Here is a 27,315-nt window from a genome sequence, read left to right as displayed (position 1 = left end):
GGATGCAGTCCCCTCCTGGATGTGACCCGCCCCAGAGTGTGGCTTCCCTTGTAGGTAGCCACACCCCCGGGTGCGACTTGCCCTGTGCGTGGCTCCGCCCCCAGCGCAGGCTGGTAGGAACCTCTCCTTAGAAATCCCTTCAGTTACTGGCTCTTCTGTCTGGGAGTTTATGAACTCTGCGGGCGTGCCAGACTGTATTGAGGTAAATATGTTCTCAGTTTTCGAGAAAAGTAGACGATAAAGCCAACTATTCAAACAGTGAAAAAAAGTGCTGTAAGTTGGGAAGCAAGGACAGATCCCCGAGGAAAACCTTCCAGTATAATAGGAAGGAAAGAGAAAAGAAGGGATAGGTGTTCACATGTTGATTTTGTTACTCTTTGAAGTTTTTTAATGATGAAAAGTTCTGGTGACTTCTTATTCCCCTGCCGTGGTCCAGCACATCCGCTCAACAAATGAGGAGACAGGAGAAATTGTAGAAAAATGAAATCATTTTGAACACTTAGGTAAGAGAATTGACTAAAGAACAATCATATGAGGTCGGCCAAGACAGGGAGCTTTGTTTCCTTCACTGGTGTGCCCCTAATGCTTCGAAGAATGCCTAGTGCACACTAAACACTGAAGGAACTAATGGGTTGTTTTCAGGGATCGTTGAAGCTGACTAATAACTATAGAACATTTATGGTGGCATCGACACAATTACTTGTATTGATTTTATCCTACATGAATCACCCCTTTATTAGAATACCCATCTACAAAAGACACAACTACCTTTTACCCGGCTTGACAGATGAAAGGCGAATGAAAAGCTGTCAAAAGTAGAGTTCTTAGATGAGGAGGAGCAGGGAGCTGGGGGGAATTGGAGGGGGAGACAAACCATGAGACACTGTGGACTCTGGGGAACTAACTGAGTGTTTTGGAGAGGAAGGCGGTGGGAGGTTGGGTGAGGCTGGTGGTGGGTATTATGGAGGGCACGTATTGAATGGAGCATTGATTGTGGTGTGTAAACACAGAATGTTGTAACACTGAAAAGAAATTTTAAAAATATATATATATTTTTTTTTAAAAAGAGCTCTAGGTTTGGAATTAAGTGACAAACAGGTTTTCCTTGGAGAGGGAGGAAATGAGACAAAACATTCTCAGAATGTTTTCAGATGGACAGGGAGATGTATAAAGTGTCTTGTAGTTCCTTGACTAAGTTGAAGAATTGGCATAGTGAGGGCATAAGCTGAAAGGATGAACTCAGGTGGAATGTCAGACTGTTCAGATGGCAGAAGTGTTCCTGGTGATAAGTTCTAGGACATGGCCATAACTAAACTGAAATGGAAGTAAAGGGCTCAAAGATGAGAAGGGGTGAACAGTGAGAGACCAGATTATTGGATTCTCTATCCACATGGATGTTGGGGATTCTTCTTATCCCTAAGTCTCCTCAGAATCAGCATTTCCTTCAACTCCAAGCTTTAGTCATGGCGTAACTCTGGATAAGAAAGCAGAAATGGGGCAGAGAAAGAGGTCTGGAGTAGACATCTGTTTTATTTTTGATACCAAGCATTCATTCACCTTCTGGAAACAGTCCCTTTATTGACCTCTAGGGAACTAACCCTATTCTCAGTCTCAGTCTACGGGCAGGTGGAGTTGTCTTTCCCTAACACTCCTATTTTAAGAATGCATCTATAACTCTGGCTTGGCCAAAACATGATTTTATTCTTTTGACAACAGTGATTGGTGAAGGATGGGCAAAACTGAGCCAAAAGTGGAGCCAATAAGGCACAGTGAGATTTTCTGCAGGGACTACTGAGAGAGACAACTGCTTTTAGCTACACTTAAAACTTGGAAGATACACTTAAAGCTTCAAAATTGTCTGACAGTAAATCCGTCCAGAATGCCAAGAAATGGATAGAAAGTGAATCTTGAAGGCATCAATTGAGCCCCATTATGAACCCTCATACCTTAGTCCAACCTTGTTCCCAGACCTTTTCAGGTGCCTAAGTCAACAGATTTTTTTTTTTTTTTTTTTTTTTTTTTTGTCAGTTAAGCTGTAATTCCTGTCATTTACATCCAAATACTTTTTCACAGTATAAGGGGGCTATCTATCCCTGGCTACCTCTTTCATGCTAGTCCACTAAATATATATTACATTCTCTGTCCTTCAGGTTGCCCTTCTATGAGAGGGGATTAAGAAATCTGCATTGAGATTGCAGCCCAAGATGGCTGAGGAGTAAGAGATCCTACTTTTGTCTGGTTGCAGGAAATCAGCTAGATAGCTATCAAATCATTCTAAACACCTGTGAAATCAAGGGGCGATTGATGAAAAGAACACCTACAACTCTACAAACAGAAAAGTGACCATGTTCTTCCAGGTAGGAGGTGGAAAGGAGAAAATCCGAGGTGATATATGGGAAGATAATCCATGGGGGGGAGGAACCCGCCGTCAGCGGGCTACAGGCTAGTGATAGAGTAGCAGAGCACAAAATCAGAACTTTCAGAAGTCAGCTCCAGTGAGGGACTTCCCTGGCTGAAAGACTCCGAGGTGCCGAAGCAGGCAGAATCATAGCTGGGGCAGTGTGTCTCAGGATTCCCGGGATCACAGAAAGAACAGGGGTGCCTGAGTGTGACAGAGTTCCCAGACATCAGAGCCTTCAAGACATAGGTACGTGGAAAATATCCGAAAATGCGAGTATGTGCTCTAAGATCTCTAGTACTACCTTTTCCAATAGTTGAGTGACCCATTCTCTCTGATGTTCAAGCTATGAGAATTAAATTTGAGATGATGGATGTGCTATATTAAATATATTAACAAGAATAGAAATTAAACCTTGCAACCTGTAGGGTTCCCTTCCTCTATAACATTGGCTAAGTCTACAGAAGCTGAAGGTTACTTCTACACAACTATGGTCTGGGAGCTAAGGCAAAAAAGAGAGACTGTGGTAGAGCTGGATGAGCCATATTACACCAGCTTCCCTCCCCATCCCCCAGTTTGAATACTGGTAAGTCAGGTGTTTCTCAGGGTTTATTTTACTTAACCATTTAGGATAAACCCAAACTACTTTACCTCCCTATATCACCTTTCCTTCCTTCCTTTGGATGCTGCAGTCTCTTTGATGGTTACTTACCAGGTGCCACTTCATTTAGCCATTAAACAGTTTTGACCTTAATGACTTGGATATGAATGAGGACAAAAATCCACATGGCACCTTTGGCCACTTTTGCTTCAGCAAACTGAGTAGGGTATCCAAGAAGAAACCCATGCATTAGGAAGTCTTCTGAGAAGATTCTAATCATCCCCACTTCTGGTGTTCACACTCTTGTGTAATTACACCTCCCCTTAAGCATAGGCTGGATTTAGTGATTTGCCTCTGAGTAATAGAATAAAGGAAAGGTGACAGGATGTCATTTCCATTACTAGTTTCCAAAAGATTGTAACTTCTCTCTTGTTTGCAAACTCTCTCCTTGCTTTGATGAAGTAAGCTGCCATGCTGGAGAAGCCCACTTGATAAGGAACCAGCCATCTCCAGCCAAGAGCCAGCAAGGTACTGAGGATCTCATTCCAACTGACTTTGAGGAACTGCATCCTGCCAGCAACTATGTGAATGAGTATGGGAGTTGGTCCTTCCCCAGTCAAACCTCCAGATGAGAATGTAGCCTCAGCTGACACCTTAAATGCAGCCTTGAAATAGAGAATACAGGTAGGCCTCACCCAAATTTCTGACCCACTGAAGCCATGAGGCAATAAGTTTGTATTTTTTAACCCACTAAATTTTGGAATATCCATTACACAGCAAGATAATTAATGTACCCTCTCAGTTAATGTAACCTTGGGGTGAAATGTTGTGTTGAAATGGTATCATTGGGCCTGAGTAACCTCCAGGAGGTGAGGCCTAGATGACATAGTATCCTACTGGACAAATAGTTTGGGAGCATATGAAAGACAGTTTTAATCAAGTTCTAGACTTTAAGGGTTTTCTCACTATTTGTAAAGGCCTGAAGGTTTTCAGAGTAAGCATAAAAGTATAAACTTTTTATGAAAAAAAAAGTAAATATTTTATTTAAGGATTTTTATTTATTTTTTTTGACAGAGATCACAAGTAGGCAGAGAGGCAGGCAGAGAGAGAGAGGCAGAAGCAGGCTCCCTGCTGAGAAGAGAGCCTGATGTGGGGCTTGATCCCAGGACTCTGAGATCATGAACTGAGCCAAAGGCAGAGGCTTAAACTGCTGAGCCACCCAGGCACCCCCAAAAATGTAAATGTTTTAAATACAGGACATCAGAGCAGAACCAAATAAAGGACCCCAGGATAAAAGTGAGAAGGCCCCTGTCAGGCTTTGTACAAGGAGCTGGTGCATGTGTAGAAGCCAAAAGCGTTAACTATGAAGAGTTGAACACACTGCTTCCTTTACCTAAGCACAAGCCCCAGCCCCAGTCCCAGTGCAGCACACAGAGAATACCACTCTCTATTAGAAGAAATATTTATTGAGGAGGATTAATATTCTTGGTTGTGCTGAGGGTTGTTATCATCAGAGGATATACTGTCATGAAAATTGTGAAGCTTCCTCAGTAAGGACTGAATGATTTCTTTAGAGCAATTTTCCTCCCTGGAAGTGCTGGAGAAGCATTTTCTGCCTGAGTAGAAGAGTCAAATCGCTTAACATAGTACTTTCATCAGGGTCACCCCTGGTGGCCCAAAGGACCTGGCATACTTGATGCACACAGGTGGGGCTTGGATGAGGCACAAACTCCCCAGAGGGCAGAGAAGAAGGGGATTGACCCCAGCTTAATAGCTGATCCTTGAAGGCTTCAGCTTTCTGGGGATGTCTGATCCTGTCTCTGTTATAGCGGACACTTGTAAGATGGTTCTGGTTAGCACAGGCAGCTTCTTGGCTGCAGGACTTGATACTTGCCAGTTTCTTTTGTTGTGGGTCAGAAAAAGCCCAGTAGTTAGGGGGGAGGTCTCTTGTCAGACCTGTAGTTCCTCCTGCTGCTGGTTTAACTATGAGGCCTCAGATCAATACATACATCCCAGCTTCTCTTCTAGGACATTCCCAATGGTAGTGAGCTTGTGAGCTTCAGGAGGCCGATCACTCCCAAAAGTAGCCACACTTTCAATTGGGTCTTGGTGCTACAGTAAGATGGACATGAACTTGGCTTTTTGCAGGGGACATTCTTTATGCCCTGAGATTCTTTTTTTCTTGGAATTGATCCACTGAGAAAATTGCCTCATCTTTTTTCTGAAGTAACTTTCAAGGGGAAACTGTTCATTCTGTGACAGAGTTGGGGAAGCACTCTCTCATTTTCCGTCCTGTGCATGGTGGCTCTCCTCTCTGCCTACAGATGTCCCTACACCTGAGTTCCCACTTTTGCATTTTTTTGCTCTGGAATCCTGAGGTCTTACTTTCATTGCACTTTTACTTTGTGAGAAAATCGTAGGCTGGCCCTTACAGAAGGTCAGCTTTGAGTCCCAGGATTCCTCCTGCTGCCCGCGCTAATTCTGCTGTCCTTCAGTTGGACATGCAGCACCTGGGATGCTTCCAGGTCCCTGCTGCACACACTATGTGACTGAGTCAGTGAAGCCTTGGAAGTCAAGCTATCTGAAGGAAGAGGCATGTCAGTGGGACATCCTTGAGGCTGGTTATGCTCCTAACTCTCCAGTTTAAACTTTAACTCACTCAGGATATGTCTTGTCAGGTCTGATAGTTTAGAATCTTGGGGAACCAAAACTTTTGGTAAGGGGTGTTCCATGGTCAGGGCAGTTTCTACCTTACTCATGTTGACATTTATCCATTTGGACCTTCCCAACTCACTACTTGTCAAGGTGTCCCAAGATTGGGATTGAAGGGTACATAGCTCCTTGATGCTGAATATATCCCTGGACAGGTTGGACATGGAAAAATGTTCTAAATTATTCTCCAGCATCACTTTGCCCTGTTCCATTTCTACTCTTTTACTGGAACTCACATTCTCATGCATTGACTCATGTCCAGCCCCAGCTTGCCTTGTGGGTACCTCTGGGCCACATGTGTTGTCTGGTGCAGTCTCACTGGGTCGCACTTGAGCTCTGATGCTGTGTGTAAGGGACTGAAAAGTCTGGCTGCACGACTCAGCTATCTGGATACACTCTTCAGTCTTATGGTCAGTGTCAGAGTGTGATGCCTTCAGGCCCCTCTTTCCTTCACTGCTCACAGATGACATAGTGGGGAGAGGATGATCCACAGTGGGGACTGACTTTGTTGTTCGCACACTATTTCCCAAAAAAGGTTTAGAGCTTCCCTCAAGGGGTTTAAAAAAAGTCTGCTTTGGAATCCACCCCAGTAATATGCATGGCTGATAAGGGAAAGTCAAATTGGGGGAGAGGCCATGTTTTGGCTTCTCTCAACATCTAGAATTTTATGGATTCAAGAACCCTGAGTGGTAGACCCCAATTCAGACTGTACTTTTCTTGTCTTGCCTACTTCTGACAAGTTCTCTACCCTGGGAAACCAGGAGAATGATGAAAAAGAAGCAGGAGATCCTATAAGAGGCAGAATAGAGTATCCTTTAAAGATATCCTTGGTGGATTGGACTTGGAGAGCTCCAAGAATTAGGATACATGGTCAAATGATCAATGATAATAATAACACTTACATTATTTGATCATTCAAGATGAATTTTTGTATATAATATCTATCCCATGTAAAATACTGAAAATCACCTTATGTGGAACATAGGTCAATGGTTACCTCAAAGAAGTTGAGTACCCATAATGTCACAGGTCTTTCAGAAGTTCTGACTCTATCATGTATAGCCAGAGAACAAGCCATCCAAAGTTCTGACTCTAAATGTCTCACATGGCCTCCTATTGCACAACACCCATTGCCCAGATCCATCAGTCATGACTGAGCCTGGTCATGGTCAGAGTAGGGAATCTGAGAAGGGTTTTGCACTCTGACAGTGTTTCCATGAGCCTCTCCTCTGAGGCCTCTGTTTTCTGAGAGGTAATGTATCTAGCAGTTGGCGTCCTCAGAGATCATGGGCCTGAGCCCTCATAGAAAGGAAAGGAAGGGCCAGCTCAGGTGGAATACGCAGAACCTTACCTTTCAGAGTCCCACCTTTCCTCCTCTTGGCTCTTCCCTGATGTTAGAACAAAAAGAAAAGAATGAGGGGTGGGGACTCATCTCTCACTCTTCTCTCAGAAATGGAGACATTCTTTATCCAAGAATACCAGGACTTTAATTTATAGAACTTTGTGTTGCTTGCTTTCTCAACTTTTAAGGTGATAAAATATTTTTAATATTTACTTTGAAAAACAAAGGAGGATTTTATCTGGGAGGTCCTCACTTGATATTCTCAGTCAGAGTTCTTTGTTCAACCAAGACATAGAATCTGAAGCCTGAGAGTCACATCAGTGCTCCATTAGATAGACCCTGTATTCTAGGATATAGCTCAGACCCCAGTCTCTTCTCAGAGGCTCAGCACTCTTCTGATCAGCCCAACGTGAAGGCAGGCTTGATTGGGTGATGCTTGACATGGAATGTGACTCATGATCAAGACCTGGGAATTGTTTTCTTACACAGACCTCATACTCTCCAAATAGCCCAATCCAGAACTGCAGAATCCCTGTTATTGGGCTTTTACCCAAGACCTACCACCATACCCAAATAGACTATGAATTATAAGTAGAAACGCTAGCACTTCCTCAATCCTTCACCCTGTCAGATCGCTTTTCCTAGAGGAGCTAATGTCTATTCTTTCCTTAGACTTCCCATTTTAGGTGTTTCTCTGACCCTACCAAGCTCATTTAGAAATATGAGAAGAGGAATAAGAAAATAAAGAGTCATTCTCTGAAGGACAACTTCTGGCTCCAGATCTAACATTTTAAAAGCCTGGGAGTCATCACTTCAGTCTGTGAAAGCAGCAAAATGCTGAACGGACTAAAAATTAATGACATTTCTTGGAACCACAGTGGCAAACCACTACCTCAAATGTTCTGAGAGTGTCAGTGCAGAAAAGCATACCTAAGATTCACTTACTTGAAACAGAAGGCACTGGAGGCTCAACAGTGCTCTCCTGGTACAAAACTTAAACAGACACTTTGACAAATTGCTGGAGGATGCATATGGGCTAGCTTGAGAGTGAGAAACTCCTGGGGTCACAATCTAATGGGGGCCTCCCATTTATTTATGGGTTATATTACCAGGAACCCCACCTGGTTCTCATAGTAAAGAGCTACCAAAAAAAAAAAAAAAAAAAAAAAAAAAAAAAAAAGCACTTGTTTCTGACAGGGGAGTCTAGTGTCAGACAGAAAGGAGAAAGGTAACCCATTTTGAAAACATTGTGAAATATTTCCAGAGTGTGTTCCATAACAGAAGCCTACTCAGCAGGGAAAAGCCTACCAGAGCTTTATGCCCCATGGGAGAAGGTAAATTACCCAACTACAGCAGCCACCTCTAGCTTTCCTCTCTCATCTATAGAGTGGAAGAAAACAAATCAAAAATCTCTGAAATACTAGTGAACATCACAATCCAGGAACATAAGTCCATTAAAAGACAAATGATTAATCATCTACCCTCCCCTGACACCTTACTACAGTATTGACAGCTCTGGTGTAGGAACAGGATCATAGCTAAAAAAAGAGCTGCAATGTATAAGTTTTATTTAGGGAGATTTAGGGTAACCCAAAGACACTAGGGGAGACAAAAACAAGGACGGTAGAGGAAACTACAACTTCTGATATGTGTAGCTACAGTAAATATTAAAGACAGGCCAACACCTAACCAGATTAACATAAGACTTCACATTAAAGGTCTCTTTATTTCAGTTCCCATTACCCAATACATCATGCTTGGCTTTCAAAGAAAAATTACAGGGCATGCTAAAAGGCAGGGAAAAGCAAACTGATAAGACAAAAAAGCATCAGATGTACATTCAGATATGACACATTTCAGAATTCTCATTACACAGAAGCTAAAATAACCATGATTATTATGGTAAGGGCTCTACTTGAAAACATAGACAATATAAGAAATTAGATGATGCATGTAAACTGAGAGAGGGAAATTCTATGAAAGAATCAAAAGGAAATGTTGGAAAACAGAGCAGTATGACAAATGAAGACTGCCTTTGATTAACTCCTCTGTAGGTTGCATAAAGTCAAGGAAAGAATATGTGAGTCTTTAGAAATGCCAGTAAAAACTTTCCAAACTGAAATAAAAGAGGAAAAGAATTTTCTTAATGCTAAAATCTAGAATATCCAAGAACTGTATTTCAAACTGTATAACAGATATGTAATTAGAATACCAGAAGAAGAAAGAAAGAAAGAAAGAAAGAAAGAAAGAAAGAAAGAAAGAAAGAAAGAAAGAAAGAAAGAAAAGAAAAAAATAACATAATAATGGCCAAGGAGTTTCCAAAATTAATAACAGGTTAGCAATACATTGCAGAAGTTCAGAGTATGCCAAGCAGGGAAATATTTAAAAATTCTATACCTGGACATATCATATCCAAACTGTATGAAAACAAAAGATAAAACTTTGAAATAATCCAGAGGTAAATAAAAACCCTACCTCTAGAGGGAGAAAACATGAGAATTATGACCTATCATCATAAACTGTGAAAGTAAGAGATTGGAGTGAAATGTTTAGTGTTGAAAGAAAGAGCCACCAATCCAAAACTTTGTATCTAATGTATTATCCTGCAAAAGTAAAAGAAATAAAAACTTAGACAAATAAAAAAAGGGAGTTCATCAGCAACAGATCTGCCCTTCATAAATGTTAAAAGAAGTTCTTTGGTGAGAAGGAAAATAAATCAGATCTACATAAAGGAAAGGAAGAGAAGGAATGAATGAGGATCAAATAAAACTTTCATTCATCTTATTCTCAATTTACCTAATAATAATAATGATAGTGTGTTGGGTGATTATAGTATATGGATAAGTGAAATGAATGGCATCAGTAGTACAAGGGACAGGAGGAATTGGACACTCCTGCACTATCTATGAAGTGGATATGAAAGTGGACTTAGAGTAGTTGTAAATATATAATACAAACTCTAGGGCAACCACTAAAATTTTTTAAACAGAGAATAATAGATTGACTAACAAAAGTGAGAAAATAGAATTATATATAATACTTTTTTTAAAAGATTTTATTTATTTATTAAATAAATAAATAAATAATTTTTAAAGATTTTATTTATTTATTTATTTGACAGACAGTAGGCAGAGAGGCAGGCAGAGAGAGAGGGGAGGAAGCAGGCTCCCTGCGGAGCAGAGAACCCGATGCGGAGCTTGATCCCAGGACCCTGGGATCATGACCTGAGCCTAAGGCAGAGGCTTTAACCCACTGAGCCACCCAGGCGCCCTATATAATACTTTTTTAAAACCATAAAAGGCAGAAAAAGAGCTGAAGAATAGGTATAATGAATAGCAAACAGTACGGACAAGGTAGAGATATTAATCCTACTATATTTAAAAATCACTTGGGGGCACCTGGGTGTTTCAGTAGGTTAAGTGGCTGCCTTCTGCACATGTCATGATTCAAAGGTCCTGGGATTGAGCCCTGCATGGGGCTCCCTGTTCAGTGGAGAGCTTGCTTCTCGCTCTCTGTCTGCTGCTCTGCCTACTTGTACTCCCTCTCTCTGTCAAATAAATAAATAAAATCTTAAAAAATAAATAAAATCACTAAACGGAAGTAGTCTAAATTCACCAATTAAAAGAGGAGACTGTCAGAGCACATTAAAAACAAGACCTAATTATGTCTATAAAATACTCAAAATATAATGATACAGACAGAATAAAAACAAAAAGACAGAGAAAAATGTACCATGCTAACACTAACGAAAAGAAAATAGGAGTAATTCTATTATTTTGGACAAAACAAACTTCACAACATGGAAAATTATCAGAAGTAAAGAAGAGCATTACGTAACACCAAAGATGTCAATTCTCCAAGAAGACAGAACACTACTTAACAGGTACACATGTAAGAACATAGTGTCTAAATATGTGAGGCAAAAACTGGTATAATTGCAAGAAAAAATGGATGAATCCACTGTTATTGTTGGAGATTTCAACAGTCCTAATCAGAAATGGGCAGATTCGGCAGGCAGAAAACCAGTAAAGATATAGTCACCCCAAACAAACATCATCAATCAACTTGCTCTAATTGACATCTGTAGAATACCTCATCCAACCACAGAATACACATACTTCTCAAGCTCACATGGAACATTCGCTAATATGGATTATATTCAGGGCCATAAAACACACCTTAACAAATATAAAATAGAAATCACACAAAGTATGTTTTCAGACCATAGTAGACCTAAATTAGAAATCAACTACAGAAAGATAACTGGAAATCCCAACATGTTTAGATTAGATTAAATGACACACTACTAATACACAGGCCAAGAAAGGAGACTCAAAAGAAAAAATATATTTTAAACTAGATGAAAATTAAAATACAACTGAAGGGGCACTTAGGTGGCTCAATCGGTTAAGCATTTGGCTTTTGGTCTCGGCCCAGGTCTTGATCTCAGGGTCATGAGTTCAAGCCCTGTCTTGGGCTCTACACTGAGCATAGAGACTCAAAAAATACAATACAAAAAATACAATACAATACAATACAATACAATACAATACAATACAATACTTAAAATTTGTAAGATTCAGCAAAAGCATCATTTGGAAGTTGTTATGAATTCATCTATTTGAAAAGAAAGATTTAGTATTTCTGAGAGACTTTACTTACCTGATTGACATCTCTGTTTCTGAAGTACTGGTAAACACGGTTTCCTCTTTTGGTAGCACAGCACCAGAAGAAGGAGCCCCAACTGACCCAGCAAGGCAAGACTGAGCAAGTGTAATTGGAGTTCAGCCATGGTGCAGTAAGGCTTCTCAGATGAAGATGATTCACACCATTGCAAATGCACTGCTGCCTCAGGCAGCTGGGCATGGAGAATCCATGTGCTAGAATAGAGCTCCAGGCTCACAACACAGGGCATTAGAACAGACACCAAAGTTTCCTGAGTGCTGGGGAGGGGACAGCACAGGATAGAGAAACTCACATGCAACCCTTCCCCCACTATCCAGCCCAGCAGATGTGTCCATCCTTCCTGGTATGTTAGATGCCTCCAGCCTATCTTCCTGCTCCACCTGGTCACGTATCATATATTTATCTTAGTGAAATGTTCTCGGTCCCCTGTTGCCCTGATATTACCTGAGACCCTTCTCTCTACTTGGTGATCTCACTCTGGACCTCAATTCGTTTCTGAAGGATTGCTCTACCGCGGGAATTCATCCTCAAGATATTCTCTGCCTTCAGCTGAGCTCTCCCTCATACATCTTTCCCTGTATGAAGCCAGAAATAGACTCAGAAGCAGCCCCACCCCCATAGCTCCTCAAAAGTATCCCAAAGTAATGAATACCAAAAAGTATTCAAAAGTTCACTAAAAAGCACAGGAAAGCAGAATAGCCTGTACCAAGGAACAGAAAGCATGACAAAGAAGGAGACAAGGACATGACATACCCATGGAACTGAGGCAAACAACTTAAAAGCTTTTAGTAATTCTTTCATTTCCCCAAATCCCTCTTAGGCTATTCATGCCCTACAGGTTCTCTCCCACACCTATAGTGTCTCTCCCTGCTGCTCCCTCTTCCCTCTCTGTCAAGTCCCCCTTCTCCCCCCAACATTTTTAAAGATTCCTTTATTTTACAGAGCAAGGGTAATGCATCACAGCAGACCAAGCTCACCTTGATTTAGGAAAGTGGGCTCCTCTAGCTTAATGTCTAATGAGCACAACTGTAACTACACCTAGCAATACCTTTTGGTTTTTTGAAGGACACCTATGTTTATTTCTTCCATGGAAACTGTTTTCCCACATAGCTTCTACCTTTTCACCAAAATACCTTATTGTCATCTCTACCAATGTTAAATAATAATGTCATTTTTGTTGATGGTTATATGTATTTATTTCTTCTTCCCATGCTACCTAGTCATATAATAATTGGAACCCTTATGGCTTCATTATTTAGATTATAAACTGTTGAAATTAAGCCCTGTATCATTTCCTTACTTGACTTGCTTACATTCCCTCGCTGATGAATCAGTCTTGGCCCTAGACATCCAATCCTTTCCCTCCCATATGAGGAGGGTTTGCCAGTAAAGACAGCCTTCTTTTTCTCTCTTAACCTGTCCACAGCTTCACCAATGTCTCTCCCAAAAGAAAGTAGACTTCTAACCCGCCCCATTTCACATACCCTACCTTGACTGCAGGACATATGTCTGTTAAGAAAAATCCCTCCACATATCTTTGAATTTCTGGAATTGTTTTTAAGTAGGCCCCTAGGACTCACAATTATAAAAATGTCCTTTAAAGTCTGAGCAAGATAAGCTCCATTCAAAAAAATTTTCAGGTGAGAAGGGGTTATAAATATGGCCCATTGAATTGATTTTTCAAACCTGGCCTTGTTCTTAAAGAGGTTAAGAAACTGATCCCAATTAAAGTAAACTAAAGATACACAGCAACTGGATGTAGTATGTGATTCCAGTCTAAATCCTGTAAGGAGGTTTACACATACACACATACACACGCGCACATGCACAGAAAAGACATTACTTGATAAATTGATAAAAATGGATTTGAGTGGGAATATAGTTAAAAGTTTTACATCAATGTGAAATTTACCAAAAAAGATAACTGTGCTATCAGAGAATATTCTTTTTCATAAGAAATAAACTATGAAATATTCCGGGAGAAAGTGTGTGATGCATAAAATGTACTCTCAAATATTTAAGAATGTATGCATAATTTTCATATGCATATATATGTTTTCCTATATGTAGAGAAGGGGAAGGAGAAAAGGAGAGAGAGATTGTAAACCAGTCAAAATCTTAATAGGTAAATCTGGATAAAGGGTATATGGCTTTACCATCTATGGCTTTACCATCTATGCAACTTTTCCACAACTTTATTTTCAAATACATTCTAAAAATGAATTTAACCCAACCTTTGAGATTTCTGTCTTTGATTTGAGAAGCTACAGCCTCCACCATACCCCAACACCAGTTGTGTGCAATGCCAACTGTAAAACAGTTGTCTCAAGTTCTGTCCAATACAAGAAACGTGTGATCTTATCTGCACATTTGAAACATGCTAACATTTCAACAAGGTTTTACAAAATTGGCAAAGACCACCCACACTAAAAAAAAAAAAAAAAAAAAAAAAAAAAAAAGGCTTTTAAAAAAATTAATTTATTAATTTTTGGAAAACAGTATTCATTATTTTTTCACCACACCCAGTGCTCCATGCAATCCGTGCCCTCTATAATACCCACCACCGGTACCCCAACCTCCCACCCCCCCACCACTTCAAACCCCTCAGATTGTTTTTCAGAGTCTGTAGTCTCTCATGATTCACCTCCTCTTCCAATTTCCCACAACTCCCTTCTCCTCTCTAACACCCCTTGTCCTCCATGATATTTGTTATGCTCCACAAATAAGTGAAACCATATGATAATTGACTCTCTCTGCTTGACTTATTTCACTCAGCATAATCTCTTCCAGTCCTGTCCATGTTGCTACAAAAGTTGGGTATTCATCATTTCTGATGGAGGCATAATACTCCATAGTGTATATGGACCACATCTTCCTTATCCATTTGTCTGTTGAAGGGCATCTTGGTTCTTTCCGTAGTTTGGCGACCATGGCCATTGCTGCTATAAACATTGGGGTACAGATGGCCTTTCTTTTCACGACATCTGTATCTTTGGGGTAAATAACCAAAAGTGCAATTGCAGTGTCATAGAGAAGTTCTATTTTTAATTTCTTGAGTAATCTCCACACTGTTCTCCAAAGAGGCTGCACCAACTTGCATTCCCACCAACAGTGGAAGAGGGTTCCCCTTTCTCCACATCCCCTCCAACACATGTTGTTTCCTATTTTGTTGATTTGGGCCATTCTAACTGGTGTAAGGTGATATCTCAATGTGGTTTTAATTTGAATCTCCCTGAGGGCTAGTGATGATGAACATTTTTTCATGGGTCTGATAGCCATTTGTATGTCTTGATTGGAGAAGTGTCTGTTCATATCTTCTGCCCATTTTTTGATATGTTTGCCTGTTTTGTGTGTGTTGAGTTTCAGGAGTTCCTTATAGATCCTGGATATCAACCTTTTGTCTGTACTGTCATTTGCAAATATCTTCTCCCATCCCGTGGGTTGCCTCTTTGTTTTTTTGACTGTTTCCTTTGCTGTGAAGAAGCTTTTGATTTTGATGAAGTCCCAAAAGTTCATCTTCGCTTTTGTTTCCTTTGCCTTTGGAGACATATCTTGAAAGAAGTTGCTGTGGCTGTTATCGAAGAGATTACTGCCTATATTCTGCTCTAGGATTCTGATGGATTCCTGTCTCACGTTGAGGTCTTTTATCCATTTTGAGTTTATCTTTGTGTATGGTGTAAGAGAATAGTCGAGTTTTATTCTTCTGCGTATAGCTGTCCAGTTTTCCCAGCACCATTTATTGAAGAGACTGTCTTTTTTCCACTGTATATTTTTTCCTGTTTTGTCCAGGATTAATTGACCATAGAATTGAGGGTCCATATCTGGGTTCTCTACTCTGCTCCACTGGTCTATGTGTCTCTTTTTATGCCAGTAGCATGCTGTCATGGTGATCACAGCTTTGTAATAAAGCTTGAAATCAGGTAACATGATGCCCCCAGCTTTATTTTTGATTTTCAACATTTCCTTAATGATTTGGGGTCTCTTCTGATTCCATACAAATTTCTGGATTATTTGCTGCAGCTCTTTGAAGAATACCAGTGGAATTTTGATCGGAATGGCATTAAAAGTATAGATTGCTCTAGGCAGTATAGACATTTTAACAATGTTTATTCTTTTGATCCAAGAGCATGGAATGGTCTTCCATCTTTTTGTGTCTTGTTCAATTTCTTTCATGAGTGTTCTGTAGTTCCTCAAGTACAGATCCTTTACCTCTTTGGTTAGGTTTATTCCCAGGTATCTTATGGTTCTTGGTACTATAGTAAATGTAATCGATTCTCTAATTTTCCTTTCTGTATTTTCATTGTTAGTGTATAAGAAAGCCACTGATTTCTGTACATTGACTTTGTATCCTGCCACATTGCTGATTTGCTGTATGAGTTCTAGTAGTTTGGGGGTGGACTCTTTTGGGTTTTCAATATAAAGAATCATGTCATCTGCAGAGAGAGAGTTTGACTTCTTCATTATCAATTTGGATACCTTTTATTTTTCTTTGTTGTCTGATTGCTGTTGCTAGGACTTCTAATACTATGTTGAACAAGAGTGGTGAAAGTGGGCATCCTTGTCTTATTCCTGATCTCAACGGGAAGGCTGCAAGCTTTTTCCCATTGAGGATGATATTTGCTGTGGGTCTTTCATAGATAGATTTCATGAGGTTCAGGAATGTTCCCTCTATCCCTATACTTTGAAGCATTTTAATGGGGAACAGATGCTGGATTTTGTCAGATGCTTTATCTGCATCAATTGAGAGGACCATGTGGTTCTTTTCTCTTCTCTTACTGATTTGTTCTATCACATTGATTGATTTGCTAATGTTGAACCATCCTTTTAACCCAGGGATGAATCCCACCTCGTCATGGTGGATAATCTTTTTTAATGTGATGTTGGATCCTGTTTGTTAGGATCTTGTTGAAAATCTTAGCATCCATATTCATCAGTGATATTGGTCTGAAATTCTCCTTTTTGGTGTGATCTTTGCCTGGTTTGGGGATCAGGGTAATGCTGGCTTCATGAAAAGTGTCTGGAAGTCTTCCTTCTGCTTCAATTTTTTGAAACATCTTCAGGAGAATAGGTGTTATTTCTTCTTTGAAAGTTTGGTAGAATTCCCCAGGGAATCCTTCAGGTCCTAGGATCTTGTTTTTTGGGAGGTTTTTGATCACTGCTTCAATCTCGTTACTAGATATTGGTCTATTCAGGTTGTCGATTTCTTCCTGGTTCAATTTTGGTAGTTTATAGTTTTCTAGGAATTCATCCATTTCATCTAGGTTGCTAAGCTTATTGGCATATAACTGTTGATAATAACTTCTGATGATTGTTTCTACTTCCTTGGTGTTAGTTGTGATCTCTCCCTTTTCATTCATAATTTTATGAATTGGGGCTTTCTCTCTTTTCTTTTGGATTACTGTGGCCAATTGTTTATTGATCGTATTGATTCTTTTTTTTTTTTAATTTTTTATTTTTTATAAACATATATTTTTATCCCCAGGGGTACAGGTCTGTGAATCACCAGGTTTACACACTTCACAGCACTCACCAAATCACATACCCTCCCCAATGTCCATAATCCCACCCCCTTCTCCCAAACCCCCTCCCCCCGGCAACCCTCAGTTTGTTTTGTGAGATTAAGAGTCACTTATGGTTTGTCTCCCTCCCAATCCCATCTTGTTTCATTTATTCTTCTTCTACCCACTTAAGCCTCCATGTTGCATCACCACTTCCTCATATCAGGGAGATCGTATTGATTCTTTCAAAATACCAGCTTCTAGTTTCATTGATGCGATCTACTGTATCTCTGGTTTCTACCTCATTGATCTCAGCTCTAATCTTGATGATTTCCCTTCTTATGTGTGGAGTTGGTTTGATTTGTTGTTGATTCTCCGGTTCTTTAAGGTGTAGAGACAGCTGGTGTATTCTGGTTTTTTCAATTTTTTGAGGGAGGCTTGGATGGCTATGTATTTCCCCCTTAGGACTGACTTTGCTGTATCCCATAGGATTTGGACCGAAGTGTCTTCATTCTCATTGGTTTCCATGAATTGTTTTCAGTTCTTCTTTGATCTCCTCATCGATCCAAGCATTCTTAAGCAAGGTGGCCTTTAGCTTCCAGGTGTTTGAGTTCCTTCTGAACTTTTACTTGTGATTGAGCTCCAGTTTCAAAGCATTGCGATCTGAGAATATGCAGGGACTAATCTCAGTCTTTTGGTATCGGTTGAATCCTGATTTGTGACCCAGTATGTGGTCTATTCTGGAGAAGGTTCCATGTGCACTTGAGAAGAGTGAGTATTCTGTTGTTTTAGGGTGGAATGTTCTGTATATATCTATGAGGTCCATCTGGTCCAAGGTGTCATTCAATGCTCTTGCTTCTTTATTGATTTTCTGCTTCGATGATATGTCTGTTTCTGTGAGAGGCATGTTAAGATCTCCTACGATTAGTGTATTCATATCAATATGACTCTTTATCTTGATTAACAGTTTTCTTAATTAATTGGATGCTCCTATATTGGGAGCATAGATATTTACAATTGTTAGATCATCTTGGTGGATAGTCACTTTAAGGATTATGTAGTGTCCTTCTATCTCTGACTACAGTCTTTAATTTAAAGTCTAATTTATCTGATATGAGAATCGCTATCCCTGCCTTCTTTTGAGGCCCGTTGGCATGAAATATGCGTCTCTATCCCTTCACTTTCAGTCTGGGTGTATCTTTAGGTTCATAATGGGTCTCTTGTAGACAACATATGGATGGGTCCTGTCATTTTATCCAATCTGCAACCCTGTGCCATTTTATGGGCGCATTTAGGCCATTCAAATTGAGAGTGATTATTGATAGATATGTTTTTATTGACATTGAGTTATCTTCGAAGACTTTATTTCTGTAGACTATCTCTATATTTCTGTTCAATACTATTCTTAGGATTTTTCCTCTTTTATAGAACCCCCCTTAATATTTCCTGCAGTGTACACTTGGTGGTTGCATAGTCTTTTAAGCCTTGCCCATCTTGGAAACTCTTTATCTCTCCATCTATTTTGAATGTCAGTCTTGCTGGATAAAGTATTCTTGGCTGCATGTTCTTCTCATTTAGTGCCCTGAATATATCTTGTCAGCCTTTTCTGGCTTGCCAGGTCTTTGTGGACAGGTCTGACGTTATTCTGATGGGCTTCCCTCTGTAAGTAAGGAGCCTCTTTTCCCTGGCAGTTTTCAAGAGATTATACCTACATTTATAATTCCTCAATTTGACTATCAGGTGTCGTGACGTTTTTTTGGAATGTAGAATCTTGGGTGGAGACCGTTCAGCCTCTAGTACATGAACGCTGGTTCCGTTCGCGAGATTGGGAAAATTTTCATGAAGGACTTGTTCCACTATATCTTTTAGACTTCTTTCTTTCTCCTCCTCTTCAGGGATTCCAATAATCCTGACGTTGGAACACTTCATGGCATCATTTATTTCCCTGATTCTGTTTTCGTGGTTTCTAAGCTGTTTGTTCCAGGCTTCCTTCTGATCCTCTCTCCCTGTTTGTCCTCCAGATCACTAATTCTTTTGAAATTATATGCAATATAAAACAAAAAACAAAGAACAAAAATTCAACATCAACATTGCTTACTAACATGGGACACCTAATTTCCTTTCTCTCCAGTGCCACCAGGTTGCTCTTCTTCTGGATTTTGCAGTGTGAATTGATTTGCCAGCTCTTTGTTTGCTCTGCTAGTCAGTTACCAGTCCTCCACCGGATTTCCATCTTCCAAAAATGTGTTGACATCCTTTGGCCTTTATGCTCCCCTTCTTGTCATCTTTAACCACTTTTAAATCTTTTCTTTTAACAGCTTTATTGAAATACAGTTCACATACCATAAAATTTACCCTTTTAACATGTATAATTCCTTGATTTTCAGTATATACTTTACCAGTCAATTTTAAAACGTTGTAATGAATTTAGAGAAACAAATCTGCAACCTTTGCTATTATTCTCCTCTCCTCTCCTCCCTCTAGCTCTAAGTTGAACTACTTTCTGCTTCTAGATTTCCCTATTCTGGATATTTCATATGAATAGAATCATATGTGGTCCTTAGTTACTGGCTTCTTTCATTTAACATGTTTTCAAGGTTCATCCTTGTTTTGACATGGATTGGTCTTTTTTATTCCAAAAAAATATTATATTATGGGAATATGTTACCCATTTCTCAGTTGAAAGATGTTTGAATTGTTTCCATCTTTTGACCTTTTAATAAGATAGCTGCAAATATTTGTTTAAAAGTTTTTGTATAGACATATGTTTTCATTTCTGGGGAGCATATACCAAGAAGTGGAACTGCTGGGTCCTATGTTAACCCTATGTCTAACATTTTGAGCAACTGCCACACTGTTTTCCAAAATAGCTGTACCATTTTTCATTCTCACCAACATTGTGTGGGAGTTCTAATTTCTCCACATTCCCACTAACATTTGTATTCTTTTTGATTTTAGCCATCCTTGTGGGTATGAAATTTTGGCAAATATTGATTTCGATCTGTATTTTTCTGTTGGTTAATGATATTGAGCAGTTTTCATCTAATCTTTTACTTTTAATGCCATTTTGGAAAGAGGGGAGTGTTTGATCTTCTCCATTATAGGTGAAACACAGTAGTTTATTTGAAAAGTAACAGGACAAATTTTCCTTCTAAATATTTGAAAACCCATAGTGTCAAGTCTTTAACAACATATACAGTGTTCTTCTATACTTTTTGCATATTACAGTTACTGAGAGATTAAGGGAAAGTGAAATTGTGCCCTGAATTTGCTCCATAGGATTACTTCTTGTGTGGAGTTCAGGAATTCATTCAAATGGCTCCTTAGGGTTGAGTATAAGGCAGAGCAGAACTGATTGCCAAAGCCTCTAAAGCCCAGTGCCTTTTCAACACCAATGCTGCATACACCTGTTGTGAATACGTGCATAGCACAGGTAATAAATACCAAAGAAATGTGAGAGCTTCAACGTGGACACATAGCGTATGTCTCAGAGATGGATGGCAAGGTGTTTTAAAAGGGGGTTTTGCACTTAAATCACAATGTATCAAACCCACCCAATGATAACAGAGCAAGTTCGGTAATGGATATGTGGGAAGTTATATTGTTCTATGTGCTCTTAGACATGTTTAATCATTTCTGTAGTAAAAATCATAAAAAAAAAAGATGTTGGGTGCCTCATAAGGACAGAGAGGAGTCAGAAGGAGACCGGACAAGGGTAGATCAGTCCATTAGGACTAGAACTTAGCTCTCTCTCAATAAAGACATTTCAGAAAATATATTTCCTTTAAGATTGGGAAGGAAACCTCTTTCCATATAACAAGAAGGAAGAGGAAAATGAAGAATGGGGAGATTTTTTTGGAAGGGTTTTGTTTTGTTTTGTTTTGTGAGGATCTCCATCACTGCTTTCTTGCTCCTCTGTAAGCTGTGGTCCAGCACATATGCTGGGCAAGCGAAGATGGCCTAAGTTTGAGGGAAGTAAAGAAAATGTGAACTAGATCTGAGGGCCACCTGGGTGACTCAGTCAGTTAAGAATCTGCCTTCAGTTCGGGTGATGATGCTGGTGTCCTGGGATTGAATCCTGCTCCTTGCTTGGCAGAAAGCCTGCTTCTTCCTCTACCTCTGCCAGTCGCCCTGATTGTGCTCCTGCTCTCTTTCAGATGAAATTAAAAATAAAATAAAATTATATATGAGAACACTGAAGAGAGAATGTACTATGAAAAGAGTGATCTAACCCCATTTATTTTGTTCTAGTAAGTCAGTCTTGGATAAGTATTTGTGGAATGAATGAATGATTTCCAGGTAGTGCTGGGGCTGGATTTTATGTGGCATCAGTTTTGACATGGGAGATTTAATCCAACAGTAATCAGTTACATACAGAAAGGCATTTCTAAAAGAGACAGAGATATAAGATTTTGCCAGACAGGAAGGACTGAAGGGGATTAGATAGGGTCATCCACTTGTACTAGAGCCTGTTTTGTTTATTTTTAATCAACGGATGGCTGATACAATATCACATTAGTGTCAGGCATGCTGTGTTGTGCTCACCACAACTGCAGCTACCACACATAACCAGATAACGTTGCTACAGTACTATGGACTCTATTTCCTATGCTGGACTGGTGTTTTTTACATGCTGATTACCTGACAAGCCATCAGTGAGGAAAGGAAGAACAAGGCCTTGCTGGATAGGCAAGAAGTGGAAAGTGGATGATGTGGAGTAGAAAAATTAATGGGGAATAGAAGCTGGAAGGACAGGGGCATGAGGCAGAGGGACAAAATGTCAGACTATAGTATTCCTGATGGCAGAAGTATTCCTGGTAATAAGTTCTGCAGGGTGGGGGGAAGTACACTGGATTGGCCATAATGGACTCTAAACTGAAATTATGTAGGAACGGGCAGGCTGAGTTACTGGCTGATCTGTCCACGTAGATGTTAGAGCCTCCTTTACCCTCCCCCCTCACCTCTTCAGGTTCCCTGCCCAGGGCCCCTTCCCACCTATTGTCCCCCTCAGGGCCTCCACAACGTCAAGTCTGCATGCTTTCAGTGACCCCAACATTCAAATAGTGTAGGGTCAATGATAACCTGGACAAGAAGCTACAAATGTGGTAGTGAGAGAAGTCATGACATTTGTTTTTTTGTTTTGTTTTGTTTTAGCCCTGAGCAGTCCTGAGACTGTCCAGAAGACTACCTCAAGCGTTCTCTAGCACACTCACCGCATTCTGAGTCCTAGTCTGAGGTGGAGTTGCCTTCCCTCAAGAGCCCCATTGTAAGTGTGGGAATGTGTGCCATCTTGGAAAAAAAAAAAAACATTCCATGGGGTTCCATGGTAAGCCCCCAAACATCTATATCCTCGTACACAGTCTAGAACTCACCTCTGGTTCATAAGTTGCACGGGATGAGCTACCATGGCTCCACTAAAGCCATGAATATTAAAGGTGGCAGACCTCCATCCTAGCCATAGTAAATGCTGTATCTTATATATTGTCATCGAATTTGGATGGAAGACAGGCACCAAGATCACATTCCCCCAAAGGGGATGCCATGCCTGACAGCCTGCAGGTATTGCTTGCATACTCAAGGAACAGAGCCATTCCTTTTTGGTTTAAGTCATCAGTATGCAGTGCCAGGTTCCAGTCTGCTTCAAAGTGGTGGTGCCTGGATCAGACTGAGGAAGGAGGGGAGTGGGACAGGGTCCTGAGAAGAGGATTATTAGACATAAACTTCTGTTTTACCAGCAAGGTTTCTCTTTCACCTTTTCATTTCTTCAAAGGTTCTTATCCTGGAAGGTGGTATCTGCCTTGTCAACATTCCTACCACTAACAGCTAAGTGATGCTTTTGTTCTGCAAGAAACACCTTCAGTCCAGCAGCCTGAAGAAACACCCAGGGAAGGGAAGCACTTCTGGTGGAAACCTCAGTGTCAACTTTGACATGACTCACAAGACAGATTCTTCAGCATCATCTAGGGTATTCTTTGATGCTATCCCAACCAGCCCAAGATCAACCCAAACAACACCCTGCACCCAAAAAAATGCTCTGATTCAGAGTAAATCCACCTGTGGGATCCCCTGATCACTGACTTCTAAATAATGATTAAGCTACTGTAACACAATAACAGTGAAGAAACAGCAGTGGCTTAATCATTATTTTCTGAAAACTATACCTGTCTTTGATCTTCCTTGGATACAAAAGACTTGCTGTAAAGGGTGTAAAACACAATAAGGGGAGAGGTGTGAGCTACTATATATTTTCAGTAAGGATAAGCCATGGGACAGGAAAAGAGCCCAACTCTTCACACTGCATAAGAGAGGGAATGGGCTTTTGAGGGTCTTGGACAGCACATGATACATATGTCCTAGGAGGTCCAGGAAATTGGTCACCCTTTAGAAGCCGCAGGAAGAAATCGGTAACAGCGTAACTGATTTACCCAAACCCCAGGCTCCCAACACAGTAGACAGAAGAGAAATTACTTTATTAGAGAAATATTTATTCCTCAAAATGGATTATTTTAAGGTAGAAAGTGCCCCAAAACACAGTGGAGTTCTTCACTTATGGGCTCCTAAGTTCTTTATCAGAATCCAACCTCATTACATTATCTGAAGAGTGAACTGGGACACTCAAATATTATCTTCTGGACCATTCTCTGGGATGCATCCCTGATCCTTCTTCCAGTCATCATTTTCCTTCTCCAGATTTTTGTCCTTCTCCAAATCATTATTATCCTTCTCCAGGTCATCTTGGTAATTTGCCAGGTCACTGTACTCTAGCTGAGGCATTTCCAGATCCTACACATACAAACGTCTAGAGACACTCAATTTGACCTAACTCTTTAAAATTACAGTTCCCTGAGCGTCCATGATGGCCCTGAGACTCAGGTAGCTGTAGAAGAGTACTCGGACCAATCACCACTGCGAGAGACCCATAGATCCTGTAGGGAAGAACCCACCAGTGTTGGATGGGCCTCTTTTGAGGAACCTCTCTAGTTTGTTTGTTTTTTTCCCCGATTCTTGTCACTGAGAGGAGACTGTGCATGACGGATAGAGATAAAAGCACGACCTGGGAGGGGCAGATTACAACTTGGGCCTTAGTGGCACAGGATTTGGGAGAATGGTTATGAGCAGAAGGACAGTAATCCTCTTGGGATCTTTGAAAAACAGTGGGTAAACCCAAAACTTATTCCTGCCCCTAGTGCAACACGTTCCATTCCAAATGTTATATTTCAGTTGACATAACGCTCAGATTCATTCTGAGGTCTGTAAAAAAAACACTCAACATGACTTAAGGTCAGGTAAAGGACCAGATGGCAGGATTGGGAGTGCGGATTGAAGGTGGGCCTGGGGCTAGTGATGAGGGAGGGGTTGGGATTGGTTTTGAGCCAGGAGTTGAGGCGGGTTCTCAGGCAAGGATGGAGGAAGTGGAAGGGGAACTACTGGGCATTCCTGCTCTGTGGAGGCACTTGGGATTTGTTCTGAGGCATCGGCAGCAGGATAGAAGGACTCACTATGCGTAGTTTGGGAGACCCCAGAAGAGCTGGACGGGGGGTGTGCTTTAATCGCCCTCCTCCAAGGTTGCAGGATATGGGCGCTGCTGCTGCATAGGCAGCTCCTTTGATTGGTCTTTGCTGTTGCAGAAAGGAAGGGAGGATGCCAAACCATGCTCATCAGCAACTCTTTGCTTTGGAAAAGAACGCTTTATTTCCTTCCACCTGAGGAAGTCACACCTGTTTTGGACTTGTTTCTCTCCAAGTGCCAGGGCATCGGGGCTGAGAAGTGAGAGGGTAACAGGCTCTACAAGGTTGGCTGCAGGGTCTCCCCTGGAAGAAGCCTCGGAAGAATGGAGGGCCCTAAACTCATGATGGAAGTCACGTGGAGCCAGGGTTGAAGGGAAGAAGTCTTTGGCACGAGTTTGCCACCAAGGGAGGTCTAAAATTGACAAGCTGGAGGGGTCAATGCCTGTGATTGTTGGGACATAAGTACACAACCCACAGAAGCTCTCTGGGGGTGAGCTGTCTGGAACAGGCGTCCTTGAGATGGAAATCGGTTTAGATGGAGTCAGAGTCAAACTGCAGTCTGGCCGTGGTGAAGCAGACCAGGTTGGGGGTGCGTGATGACGAGCAAAGGCCTCAGTGGGATTCACCGTCTGGGACAGCTGCGTTAAGGGGCTGACTTCGTGGGAAAGGGTCGGGTCCCGAGAGAAGATGCTATTTAGAGACACTTTGTTTGGACAGACGGCAGAACCGAGTTACCCAAAACCCATGCTCCCAAGACAGTACACAGAACAGACAACACGTAATTAGAGAAATATTGACTCCTCACAAGGGATTATTTCGGGGTAGGATGTGCCCCCCAAATCCGTCTCACTGGAAATGCTGGAGACGTTTTCTGTGGAAAGAGTAGGGAACACATTTCTGCACAGAGTGCCTTTGGGAGTCGTGAGAGGGGCCCGAGGCTAAGGGGCAGCCTGATGCCCGCAGGTGTCCTTTGGGTGGGGCGCAGGCTCCCTGTGGGGCATGGAGCGGGGATACCTCTGACACGGTAGCTGGTCCTGAAATGCCACAGCTTTCTGGGGCTGTGTGTCCTTGTTTCTGAGCTGTCTGTTACTTGCAGTAAGGCCTTGGCCAGCAAAGACGGCTTCTTGCTGGCAGGACCTGGTACTGGTCTCCTTATGGGCGGGACGCCTGTAGGTGACCGGATACCCCGGGACAGGCTGCGCCTGGGCCTGCACTTGTGCTTTCTGCTCAGTTTTCCCCAACTTGGTGGAGGACCGAATGGGCTGCTGAGGGTAGGTGCTGCCTATTGCATGCCAACGCCCCATTTCTCCTCTTGGAACTTCCCAACGGCGGTCATGATTTTCTGAGCTTCGGGCGTCCTGGAAAAGGCAGCTCTGCCTTTAAGTAGGCCTCTGCTTTCCCCCAATGCTAGGGGACTATGCCTCTCCTGGGAGTTTACTCACCTTTTGCATTGTAACCCAGCATCAAAATTCTTCACTTTTTATTTTTATTTTTATTTATTTATTAATTTATTTTTCCTGAAAGGCTTTCAGGAGGCAGCAGACCCTTCTGTGAATGGCTTTCAGGAGGCAGATAAACCTTCTGGGATAAGGTCTGGGAAGGCTCTCGTCCCCAGTTACCCTCAATACCGCGCCTTGAGGAGGGAACCTCTTCTTCAACGCCTTTCCCTACTGAAGAGTAGGGAAACTGTCTGTTCTCGGTTGGCATGTTCCCAGTCCTGCATCCCCTCCACCACGCTCTTGTACCTTGGAACCCAGAGGCCTCATGGTCATGGCAGCCGGTGGGGGTGTTCTTATTCTGGCACTTCCTTAAGACATGCTTAGGGACCCAGGGCTCCTGCTGTTGTTCCATAGTAATTCCTGTGTCCTCTGGATGGACACGCAGCACCTGGGAAGCTCTCGTTTCCCCACTGGAGACACCCTGGGCATGAGTCAGTGAGACCCTCTTTAGTCAAATGATCTGCGGCTTGGGGCAGGCCAGCGCATTCGCATTGGGCCTGGTTAGGCTCCCTGTTCTCGAGCATAACCTTTAACTCGTGCAAGAGTAGTTCTTTGAGATTCAGTGGTTTAGGCTCTTGCGGAATTGGTATGTTTGCTGGGATGGTGGTTTTGACTTGATGCTTATTCCCCTTTCTAATTTGGGAGCTAACTGGCTTGCTGGCTGTCAAGACCCTAGGTTGAGATTGATGTGTATGCAATTCCTTGGTCGTGAGTATCTCCCTGGACTCTGTGGTTACAACAGATTCTGGATTCTTCATCTTTGTGCCCTGTTGCCCTCCTCTTGTACCTACTGGAATTTTCACCCTTACCCTTTGGCTCAAGACTGAAGGCACCTTGCCTTGTAGGCAGCCTGGCGGCTGTCTGCTGCCTGCGGTGTCATGTGTGACAGCTAGGAGAGTCTGGCTGCCGTTCTCAGTTTTCGGAACATGTTCTACCAACTGATGGTTAATGTTAGAGGCTGATTCCCACGGGGATTTCTGTCCGTCCTAGCCCAGAGATAAAGTGGCAGGCAGAGGACGATCGGGGATGGGGGCTGGGTTTGTTGTTCCTGCATTTACTTCTTGGAGCCAT

The 27,315-nt window shown here is 41.6% G+C and overlaps 1 long non-coding RNA gene across 1 annotated transcript; it reads left to right on the top strand.

Moving 5' to 3' along the window:
- Positions 1-5: 5 nt before the first annotated feature.
- On the top strand, positions 6-26,200 carry LOC131813103 (uncharacterized). Its single transcript, XR_009346601.1, has 5 exons — positions 6-202; positions 2,246-2,357; positions 3,462-3,683; positions 22,392-22,503; positions 23,008-26,200. It is a non-coding gene; the product is annotated as an uncharacterized LOC131813103 (long non-coding RNA).
- The last annotated feature ends 1,115 nt before the right edge of the window (positions 26,201-27,315 follow it).

The sequence above is a fragment of the Mustela lutreola genome, chromosome 12, assembly GCF_030435805.1.
Source record: "Mustela lutreola isolate mMusLut2 chromosome 12, mMusLut2.pri, whole genome shotgun sequence".
NCBI lineage: Eukaryota > Metazoa > Chordata > Mammalia > Carnivora > Mustelidae > Mustela > Mustela lutreola.
This window is presented reverse-complemented; position numbering and strand designations above follow the sequence as displayed.